Genomic DNA, 12,163 nt, shown 5'->3' with positions numbered 1-12,163 from the left:
TTCATCAATTTTTAAGACTGAATATTTCAAGGAACCTCATAATCCAATGAAAAATCCTGATTCAGAGTTAAATTTGGGAAACATTTCTCGAACTATTCCTATTGACATTTCGGTTAAGCCTGGAATTGTTGAAAACATTCATATATGTGCCTCGTGTACAGAAGATGAAATTCAAATATATGAGGCCCTATTTCAAGAATTCCGCAACGTGTTTTCCTGGTCATATGAGGAAATGCCAGGAATTGACCCCACAATTGTTGTTCATGAAATCAAAACTTACCCAGATGCTAAACTCGTCCAACAACGTTTGCGTCAGATTCACCCAAGAAAAGTTGCTGCCATTAAAACAGAAGTTGAAAAATTACTCAAAGTAGGTTTCATTTATCCGATTCCGTTAATGGATTGGGTATCGAATATTGTTCCTATTAACAAAACGCAAGGGGAAATAAGAATATGTATCGATTATAGGGACATTAATCAAGCATGTCCAAAGGACAATTACCCAACTCCCTATATCGATCAAATCATTGATGATTGTGCCGGTAGTGAAATATTCTCCTTTATGGATGGTTTTTTCGGATACAATCAAATCAATATTCTACCTACCGATCAACCAAAAACGGTTTTCATTTGTCCATGGGGGACATTTTCTTATTGCAAATTACCTTTTGGGCTCAAGAATGCCGGGGAAACTTTTCAAAGGGCCATGTCTTATGCGTTTCATGGCATCAAGCACATTGTGCAACCCTATCTCGATGATTTGCTTGCTCATTCATTACATCAAGCTAATCATCTCATCCATTTACGAGCAATCTTTATGAGGTGTAGGCATTATCAGATTAGGTTGAATCCACACAAGTGTGTTTTTCTGTATAGAAATGGGTCAGTTTCTGGGGTTTGTTGTTTTGAAAGCCGGCATTCGCGTCGATCCCTCGAAGGTTGAAGCTATTGTCAAATTGCCTCCTCCTTCAAGTCTTCGCCAACTCCAAAGTTTGCAAGGGAAAGCAAACTTTTTACGACGATTCATTCCTAACTACGCCGAGGTTACAAAGGGTTTTACCCGGTTGTTGAAACAGAACACTCCATTCTATTGGGATGAGATAGCTCAGAAATCTTTTGATGCACTAAAACACGCGTTGACCCATGCACCGTTATTGCATCGTCCCAACTATAGCCAGGACTACTTCTTGTATCTCGCCGCCTCCCATTCCACCACTGGAATGGTGTTAGTTCAAGAAGATGAATTCGGTACTGAACATGTGATATATTACCTTAGTCGAACTTTAAATCCAACCGAGCTAAAATACTGACATGTGGAGAAATTGGCATTGGCAGCTGTTCAAGCTGTCCAACATTTTGGTCACTACATTTTACTACGTAAAACTACAGTAATTTCTGATTGCAACCTTATGATCTACATTTTGACCAAGAAATTGCTAGGGGGCAAGTACTCCAAATGGATTGTGATCCTGCAGGAGTTCGACTTGGAATTTGAAAAATCTAAGTCTAAGAAATCTTTAGTTTTTGCGGAGTTAATGTGTGACTTCCCGCATGCTGACACGAAAACTGTGGCGGAGGAGCCCATTGCGGATGAATCCTTGTTTCTAATCAGCACTTTAGATCCGTGGTATGGGCATATCATCGTTATCTCTAGACCCAATCCTTTCGGCCAGAAATTTCAAGGTTAGAACGTTGGAAAATACGATTCCAGTCCAAAAAATTCAGAATTATTAGAGATACTCTTTATCGCCGTGGGGTGGACTCTGTTTTTTGACATTGTTTAACTCACGAGGAAGCTGAAAGGGTTCTAAATGACTGTTACTCTGGAGCGTGTGGTGGTCATATGTCTGGGTATCCCACAGCCCAAAAGATATTGTGCGCTGACTACTTCTAGCCGTCTTTGTTTAAATATTGTATTAACGGGGTCCAAAAATGCCACAACTACCAAATTTTTGATCGAAAGATGCACGCTCCACCTGCTCCTCTCCACCTTATAATTGTCATTGGTCCTTTTGCCAAATGGGGTATTGAATTTATTACATGTAACCCTCACTCAGCTGGGGGGCATGCGTATATCATCCTTGCAATAGATTATTTTACCAAGTGGGCCGAGGCGATGCCTACATTTGAGGTAGACGGCAAAACAACTGCAATTTTCGTGTTCAATCATATAATTGCCAGGTTTTGTGTCCCATGGGCGATTATCACTGATCATGGGCGTCATTTTTGAAACGTTATGATGACCGAACTTACAGGCCAGCTTGGCTTGTGTCACGATAGTTCAACTCCTTATTATCCACAAGCTAATGATCTGGTTGAATCCATCAACAAAGTTTTAGTCATCATGATCCGACGAATCATTGGGATCCATCAGTCGAATTGGCATAACATGCTATTTTCAATGCTTTGGGCATATCGAACCTCAGTAAAAACGTCAACAGGGTTCACTCCTTTCCAACTAGTTTATGGTGTGGAAGTTGTGTTACCCATTGAATGCAAAATCCCGTCATTCCAAATGGCCATCGAGTTACTTCTAGCCACTTCCTAAGAGGAAAAAAGTTTGTTATACTTGGCTCAATTAGATGAGAATCGACGCGATGCTGCATTGCCGATCGAAACTCACGCAAAACATATTAAAGCTTAGTATGATCGAAATGTGACCCCTCGAAATTTTTCGGAAGGAGACCTAGTCTTATTGTACGATCAAGCTAATGATAAATTAGGCGCTGGAAAATTCGTTCCTATGTGGCATGGTCCTTATGTTGTCAAGCGAAATCTAGCAAAAGGGGCCTATGAATTGGTAAACTTTGACGGGGACTCTTTAGGTAAACCCAGAAATGGTCTTTACCTGAAGAGGTATTATGCTTAAAGAATGTGTGTGGAGATTTTTAGTTAGGATAGTTTTCTTTCTAGGTGGTGTGTTTTAGTTTAGAAAGTGTGCTTAGCTTAGAGAGTGTTTTTTGTCATTATTCCTGCTTATCCTGGTTTTACTCTTGATATTGCAGATGTCGAAGCCTCTCCAAACATACATTGGTTTTGCTGATGGTGCTTGTCGTAATACACAAAACATTTCTTCCATAGCTTGGGTTATCTATTTTCCCTCTGACGAGTTGGTATCTATGCATGGGGTAAGCCTCAGTCAAACAACGAACAACATTGCAAAGTATAGTGCAGTGATTGAGTTATTATCTGAATCTATTTCATTTGGGATTCGGAGTTTGATAGTGAGGTTAGATTCTGAACTCATTGTATTATAGCTTAATAGAGTATATGCCATTAGAAATCCAGTGTTATTGAGATTATTTTTGAGAGTGCCTCTCTTGGAACGTGAATTTGATTATATTGAATATCATCATATTCCAAGATCTTTAAATACATTAGCAGATGCAATTGCTTCTCGAATGTTAAGTAGACATTTGCAATAATCATACATGTAAATTTAAAAGCATTCCATAACATGTTTTACAAGATAAGCCGGTAATAGTGATATAGTATAATATAGGAGTGTGGAAAAATATACATCGTCCTCGATCATAGGTTGAAAAACACCTTATGATTGGCAAAAATGATAAGTACAAAAAGCAAAAATGTCATATGTGTCTACAATAGGCGATCATCCTATCATTGGTGATGATCTCGATAAGAAACCACTGTATGGGCCACCTTACAAAGGAACCTCCTAAAAGGTCCTGGGACCCCAATCACATAGCGCTGTAGTCGACGAGGAATGTCATCTATGCTGGTCTCTGGAATGTCCCCTGTCAAGCATTCGAGATGACTCTCCAACTCGGCCAAAGTCTCTACTGGTTCGTGCTGTGGGGCTGGTGCCGCTGGAGCTACTTGTTTCCTCTCATAAGGCCGGAGAGCGGTTGGTCGCTGTGGACCCACATCTGCATTTGAAACTTTTACTGTCAGTTTTGGGACGAGATAAAAACATAAAAAAAAAAAAGTTAAAATAGGAAAATGTTGAAAATGATTTTACCTGAGTCATCCCATTGCTCTCCTGGTGGAAGAGCCATGTCTGGGTCACCGCGAAAATCTACCCCAAAACCTGGTTTTCCAACCAATGGAAATACTGAGGTTTGAATCGAATGACCTCTGTCCCCTTGTCAGGATGATGGGCCATAACTGCAACCCATCGCATGAGTTTGGGCTCTCGAGGAAGCCCAGCTCCAACAGTGAGGTGCTGTGGGACCAACATCGGGACCCTCTCCAGACCAAAGCTCACAACTAAAGCACCATAACCAAAGGTATTTAGTTGTCTGTTCTTGGTTCTGGTCAGTTGGCCTTTTACATTAGCCAACACAGCATCGCACTAGTTGAAGATGGTGCCTCGAACGCAGTCAACTGCCATCCGCATTTGGGATCCAGTGGCAATATGTAGTGCGGCACTCCCGCAAAGCCTGGTAACAGTAAACATGATCACCATGAGTTCAGGATGGGATATGGTTTTAATGTCTATCCCTTTGTTTCTAGCCTGGTTGTTGCAGAACTCTAGCCAGAGGCTATCGACAAACTAGCCACCTGGCCTAGTCCCGAATAGAGTCAAGTCTTCGCCTCTCTTAGGTCAACCAGTCAAAAAGTATATGTCTGTCGGCTCAATTTTGAGCTGGTGGCCACCAATGAAGAAGCACTGGTCTTGTATGCTCCACTTGTCTACCAGCCACTGCAAGAAGTCCACATGGGCCCTCATGCCAGGTATGGCTTAGAATTTGTACAAGCCGCATGCCTTCAATGCATCGATCAAAGGTTGGTGATTTAACGCAGCAAGATCTACGTCATCATGCTCCCATTATCGCCAATCAAGCATGATGTATACTCTATATCCAACAAAAAGGCAATTTAGAATGCAAGAAGTTGATTTGCTTGGGTCAATTTTGAGAATTTTAGGGTTAAAAACCCTTGCTGTGGGGACCGCACCCTCTCTATTAGAGATAGTGCATGGGTCCACACCTTGCCTTCACAGAAGGTGCGGACCCCTGACTTTTTCCCCATTGAGAAAAAGTCGGGGTCCGTGGGCTGCTAATGTTATGCCTGTGGGCCTCCGCGTGCGGGTTTCTAGCCTAAAAACCCTCTAAAAAATGAAATAAAACAGTTGAAATTGAAGAGTAGGATGATGTGGATTACCTGGAGGAGACGGCATTCAATTTCGATGGATGGATTTTCCGCAATCTTCACGGGAAGTTTTTGACCAAAAGCACTATTTTCTCACCCAAATATCAAACGGTAAAAATGAATTGACGAAAGCCCTTTTTATAAGTTTTTTGAATAAATGAATTGTAAATTTGTTTATGTTTCACTTTAGAAAGGTAACTTTTGCAGCATTTTAATCCATCTCAAATAGGTATGAGTAATGTTTGCAATTTTTGTTCAGGATAATGGATTTTTCAGGCAAAATCGGTCATTTGCGACGAAAAAGCATTTAGAGTCACCTTTAAGCTCTTTTCTGACTCCTAAAACATGAAAAGATCGTTGAGTTTTTCTTTTTAAACTCATTAAAACAGAACTAAGAAGCGGTCCACTTACAACACTTTTTCTGATCGTAAAAACATGAAAAGATTGTCAGATTTTTGTTGTTTCAAATTCGATATTGGTTATAAAATGACGTGTCATTGATCGCTTTTTTACTTTTTCGGATCAGGGGCACTAATTATGAAAAGTACCCCTTGGTCGTAAAGATCAAGTGGTTCTCTCAAGTATTATTTTATACTTTTTCGGGCTTGGGAGACACAAATTTACGAAAAAGGTCAACCATGGAGTCTTCTTAAGTTTTTTTAGACTCTCTAAAATTGAAAAACGCCGAGTTTCTCCTATACTGAACTCGTTAAAATTTAACAGTAAAGGACCTGTTCAATTACAAACATGAATGAACCACTCCTTCTTAGGGTTCGAATTTAAACTAAGTTGGACTCATCCGAAGGATGAGCTTATAATCAAGCAAATGTTATCCTCTGCAAGCTTGTCAAAAATAAAGAGGTACTTGCCAGAAATGGTGGGGGAAAAGAGAGAAAAATGAGCCTGTTTGTCATACTTTGTAACCACTCTTGAGCACGACACTTTTATTCACCTGGGTTGGGAAATCCTTTGCCTAACAGTTGATAAAACCACATTGAGAGTCTTCCACTGGTTTCTGGGTATTAACTTTGGGTCAATTGTCACCAAACCATCTGCTGTGTCGTTATGTGTTCAAGAGGTCAGTGCCAATAAGCCATTCATCTGCAAAGTATCTGTCATCCATTTTGACCATCCCTGAGTTAGTACTTGCAACTAAATTTCTTCAACTTGATCTATGATTTCGTGTTGTGGGCTTGCCTATGACGGGTCGCTTTCTATTGACTTCAGCTCACTATCTAGAAAGATGATCTAGAAATCGTCAGTACCTTTGGATCTGCATGCCTCAATGGCAGGTTTCTCGCCTTCGACGATAGGTTGCATCATTGACCTTCGATCAAAGGATTCCGTGACATGTTTGACATCAACACATCTATTCACATCTCATGGACTGTACTGGGTACTTTGAGAGCCATTAACATTACTGGTGGTTTCTCTCACACTTGTTAACAATTTACATCATTGACTGGTAATCAAGTGGTTTCTACCATGTTCGACTTCAACACATTCATTCACATGGTTAGAATCGTACTATTTCGGGAAGTAGAAATGAAGACCCTGGATCTAGTTTCTACAATCCAGGCTGCGAGGAATTTTGTATTCATTATATTGTGGACTATTCATAAATAGATGGCTACGTCCATACTATGTCTACATGTGTCTATACTTGTGATGTATTACAAGATCATTCCTATATCAGAGCAATAGTTAGTTTTCTATTCAGTTTTTATCCGAGTATGGGAATGCCTACCTCAGTGATGATATGATCTCATATATATATTTTGCATTGAATATTTTTACAGGTTCCAACCAGGCTCTCCACAAGATGATCCTCAAAATGATAAATTAATTCACTCTTCCTAAATGATAAATGAAATCCTCATCTACTACAGACTTCGCACTTTAGGGGGCAATCTGTTACACAAAAATATCGTCACCATGACTATTTGCAGTCAGTATGTGTCTATCATCACTTTTACTATCCTCCTAAGCAAGTCTCAGGCCTCAGCTCTTCAAGTCAAGCTTTGAAAATGAGAGAAAGACATTAAAAATCAAAAAAGCTCTGGTTCCGCACTTTCTCTCACTGTTGTCTGTGGTCCCGCACCCCCTGTTCACAAAAACTGCGGACCTGCCCACTCTGTCCCTAAAGGAGTGGGTGCGGAACACTGTGAAAGTCAAAAAGGCGCAAGTTTATTCTAAAATACTCACTTTGAGTTAATTCTAGATGATTCTAGAAGGAATTTTGATGTGGATTGGTCGCTCTTAGGTGGTTCATGCATCCCAAAAGAGAAGGAGATAATCCTTTGATGAGAGGAGCTATCCCTTTGAAGGAGGGCTTTATCCCTTTGAAGGAGGACCTAGTAACTTCCCTTCATTGCACTATAAATTAAGGCATTGGACTGGTTGCTAAGGAGGTTAGAAGCTGAACATTTTTGAGGGTAAATGTTGGTGGAATTGAGACTTCCTAGTTAAGATTGAGAGGAGAGATCACATACCTTTTTTGCTTCATTGGGAAGAGAGTGAAACTTGTCAAAGTAGAGGAGACTTCTTGTTGGACCCTGGGAGGAGCTTGTACAACATCAAGGCACAGGTTGTAAAGTTCTTCTTGATTTAAATTAATACAATTAGATTCATTTTTCTCAACAAATTGTCTTATGTCATTTGTTTCATGAATTCCTTGATCATCATGTTAAATATTCTTTATGATATTGGCTTTTCAGGTGCTATTTAATTTGTTTGCTTGTTTGTGCTTGCAGATTCACAACAAGGGAGCTCATTTGGATCAAAGGAGTGAGGCTTCCACAAACTTGCATTGGACCCAAGGTAGGCCTAAAACACTTGTTTGCCTTTGTTTATAATTGCATATTTAGAGAAAGATAGTTTTTGATTGGCTTGCCTGTCACTAGATATTGTTAGATTCTAGGAAGGTCTATCTTGTCTGCAAGATCGACTCATTCCATGTGACACCCTTATTTGGTCGTACGGAGTCCTTCGTTAAAGACTCTGCTTCCTTTATTGATGAACTCAACGACATTAAGCTTGACCCTAGGGACATTCTTGTTAGCTTTGATGTAGTTTCCCTGTTCACTTGCATCCCTATTAATGAGGCCATGGAAGTGATCAACCGCCTAACTGATCCTAACACTGCCAAGTTAGTGGAGATCTGCCTCACTTCCACCTTTTTTAGTTTTGAGGGAAAGTTCTTCGAGCAAACCTGTGGGGTCGCCATGGGCTCACCCCTATCCCCAGTTGTTGCTAATCTTTTTATGGAAGATTTTGAGTCCAAGGATCTAAACTCTTCCAGGCTCTTGCCAAAGCTTTGGAAAAAGTATGTGGATGACACCAATGTCATCTAGTCTCACGGCCAAGAAGAATTAGATCTCTTCTTCGACCATCTCAATAATCAATCCTTAGCCATTAAGTTCACTAAGGAGCAAGAAGTTGATGGTTGCCTCCCGTTCCTTGATATTCTTATTTCTAAGAATAGTGATGGTTCCCTCGCCCACCAAGTTTTTTGGAAGAAAACACATACAGAGCAGTATCTTCATGCCAGTTCCCACCATTTCCCCGCTCAAAAGATGGGTGTTCTCAATACCCTTGCTACTCGGGCCCTAAGGATCTCGGATAAGAAGAGTTTTGAGAAAGAAAAATCCCATCTCCTTGATGTTTTTATTGAGAATGGTTATAGTAGATACTTTGGTCAGAAGGGTTTCCTTAAAGCTGCCAAGAATTCTCTGACTAAAAGGGAACCGAAGGAATGAATTCCAGGTGTGCATCTTCCGTTTGTTCAGGGGACCACTAATAAGATTGAAAGGATTCTCAAGATTCATAGTGTCCCTGTGACCTTTAGGCCCCTTAACACCATTCCTTCGTCCCTCAGATCAGTGAAGGACCCTATCGACCCCAAAGATATGAAAGGGGTATATATTATCCTCTGCTCCTGTGGGACCCCCTATATTGATCAGACTGGTCACTCCATTAATCAAAGGATTAGTGAGGATGCAACTGACCTTAAGCATAGGAGATCAAGGTCTTCTGATTTAGCTGAGCATGTAGAATAAACCAATCATCATGTTTGTATTGAGGAGGCTAGTGTTATTGCTAAGGTTTCGCACTTTCATCATCGAAAATTTAGGGAAGCTCTTGAGATTGAAAAGAGGCCGAGCAATCTCAATAGAGAGGATGGCTGGAAAATCAACACGTGTTGGATCCCAACACTCTCCTCTTAGTCGTTTTTTTTTTCGTCTTCTTCTGCCCCCCTCCTCGTTTTTTGGCTCCTCTTATTTATTTATTTATTTTGATTATGATTATTATTATTATTATTTATTTATTTATTTTATTTATTTATTTATTTATTTTTGATATTTTAGTTAACTTAATATTATTTTCTCGTCATTTATTTAATTTTATACATGTATATATTTTCTCTCTCTCTCTCTCTCTCTTTTTAATATATATATATATATATATATATATATATATATATATATATATATATATATATATATATATATATTCTCTCATTATCTATCTATTATTTATTAGTATTTCTTTATTTTATTATTATTATTATCATTATTATGATTTATTTATTTATTTAACTTAATTTTATTTTTTCTCGTTATAATTAATTCTAGCTAAATTTTATCTTAATAACCCATTAGTATATGTTTATATTTATATATACATTTATTTAGACATATATTATAAGTAAGGTCCTTTATATAACTACTTTCCATTTGAATACTAAATAACTTATAGTTTTTAATTATTAAATAATATTTTTAACTAACTATTAACACCAGTTAAAATTATTTTATATATTTATATATTTTACGGGATTGCTCAACTAATATAACTAATTTCCTTTAAAAATTTTATGACCATGGTCCTTATGTCAAAATTAGCCGTTGGTCTTATTGACCGTTGGAGGCTCTGCTCCGACTATTTAATATGTTAAGCTAGATCTGTTTCTTCAACTTGTCTTGACGATGAACCACACTGGATGGTTCGAAACGCGCTGAAAAATGGTTCCTCATGTGATTTTTGCCAAAAAATCTCTCGTAAACTTGATATGGATCACAGAAGCATCAACTCTACAATTATTCTTGTTGTTTTATGAGGCAGTTTCCTTTCATTTGACTAAAGTTTGATTATGTCCAAGCATATTGACGAAGAGCTTCAAGGGCCTTCTTCATTTGATACCAAATGTACTTCAACACCTTTTACATTCATCATTTGTATACATGAGTATAAGTGATGAATATAGCATCAATAGATATAACATTCAATTATTTGTAATCATTATAGTATAGTTGAAGGATTTAAAGGAATTTTAGTGATGCATCAAAATGCTTTGAATATATATATAATTAAATGCTTACTCCTTTTTGCTAACCATGAATTATATACATATTCCTTGCATAGATTTTGATTTCAATGCAACAATTTAGTTTGATAAAATGTTGAACTTTTGATCATATAACCAATTTGATGGTTTTCTTCATGATATAAGTTAACTCAGAATTGTGCTTTGGATTTATCTCTAACTTTGATTGATTTCTTTGTGGTAGTTTAGATGTTGGACATACTAGATGTCTTCATATGAATACAATGTCTACATACATGTGCCTTCATTTGGACCTTTAGAATAATATGGTTCATATGTCAATCACATGGTACTTCGTGATCAAGAATTTAAGAAACCAAGCATGACACTTCTTGATGTACAAAATATGCTCATATTGGCTTGGTGTTGGCACATTTTATTTCACTATATATATTCAAAGAGATCTATGGATTTTGTTTTTTTAATAGATTGTAGAATATTAGTTGACCACATGTTCGTAGAGATATCTAGATTTTATTTCTTCATATATTAGAGAATATTAGCTGAATATATTGTTAACATAATATAATTTGATGCATATGACATACATATTCAGATTCTTCATAGGCTAATTTTTTTTGAGAAATTATAATGATGCAAATAGGAATTGAGTTAGGCTCATCCTCAACGTGTTTTGACTAGATATGCAAATGTTAAACTAGATTACGTATATTTCAGAATGCTTTTTTGCATGTTATATATACATTTTTGCATAAGTTTTGTATCAAACAATAAACCTCTCAATGGTAAACCTAATTGATATTTTCTTTTCATAGAGAAGATGGATTTATAGTGCAATTAAAGGTTGGTCCTTTGTTCTTATTTCTTCTTTGACTACTTCAAAATCTTGACACATGATTACTGTTGATTCTCATACACTTTTGATTCTTGACACTTTGATATGCTACTTCCTACTCTTCTTTACTCCTTGCTGATCCAGTAGAGTCTCCACCTTAGATACAACATTCCTTTTCATATTCTCTACAGTATTTGAGGCTCTTCCTTTGAAGTCAAAATAGTGAAGAGAGTGTGTAGGTACTATCCCTAATTTGTTCATTAGATATTTAAATGGTTCTTTTGCTAGTGACTTAGTAAATATGCTCATTATTTGCTCTTTTTTCAATATGTATTCCAACTTCATTGATTGGTCAACCATCTTTTCTTTGAGGAAATGATACTTTATTAGTATATGTTCAGTATTTGTATGAAGAACTAGATTGTTTGGGAAGCTTATTGCACTAGGATTATTGCATTTAATAAATATTGGTTCACTAAAAGTTACCTTCATATCTTGTAGAGTTTGTTTCATCCACAACACTTGAGTGCAACAAGAAACAACTTCTGTGTATTCAACCTTTGTTGTAGATAGAGATAATGAAGATTGATTTTTTCTTCAATATGCAAACAATGATTATCCTAAGTATAATTCACAACCATTTGTACTTTACTTTTCCTGTCATCCACACAACTATCCTAGTTTGCATCTGTGTATGTTGTCAATGTAAAGTTCTTCCCTTTTGGGTATCATAGTCGTTAGTATGTAGTTCCCTTCAAGTATCAAAATATCCTTTCTGTTGCTAGTAGATGACTTTGTTCAGGTGTTGATTGATATCTTGCCACTAATCTAACTGCCAACTTTAAATTTTTTCTAGAGGCTATTAG

Source organism: Pinus tabuliformis, chromosome 7, assembly GCF_031772625.1.
Source record: "Pinus tabuliformis cultivar Carrire ecotype Pingquan chromosome 7, CPIR1, whole genome shotgun sequence".
In the NCBI taxonomy this organism is placed as follows: domain Eukaryota; kingdom Viridiplantae; phylum Streptophyta; class Pinopsida; order Pinales; family Pinaceae; genus Pinus; species Pinus tabuliformis.
The sequence above is the reverse complement of the archived record's forward strand: the minus strand, read 5'-3'. Positions refer to the sequence as shown.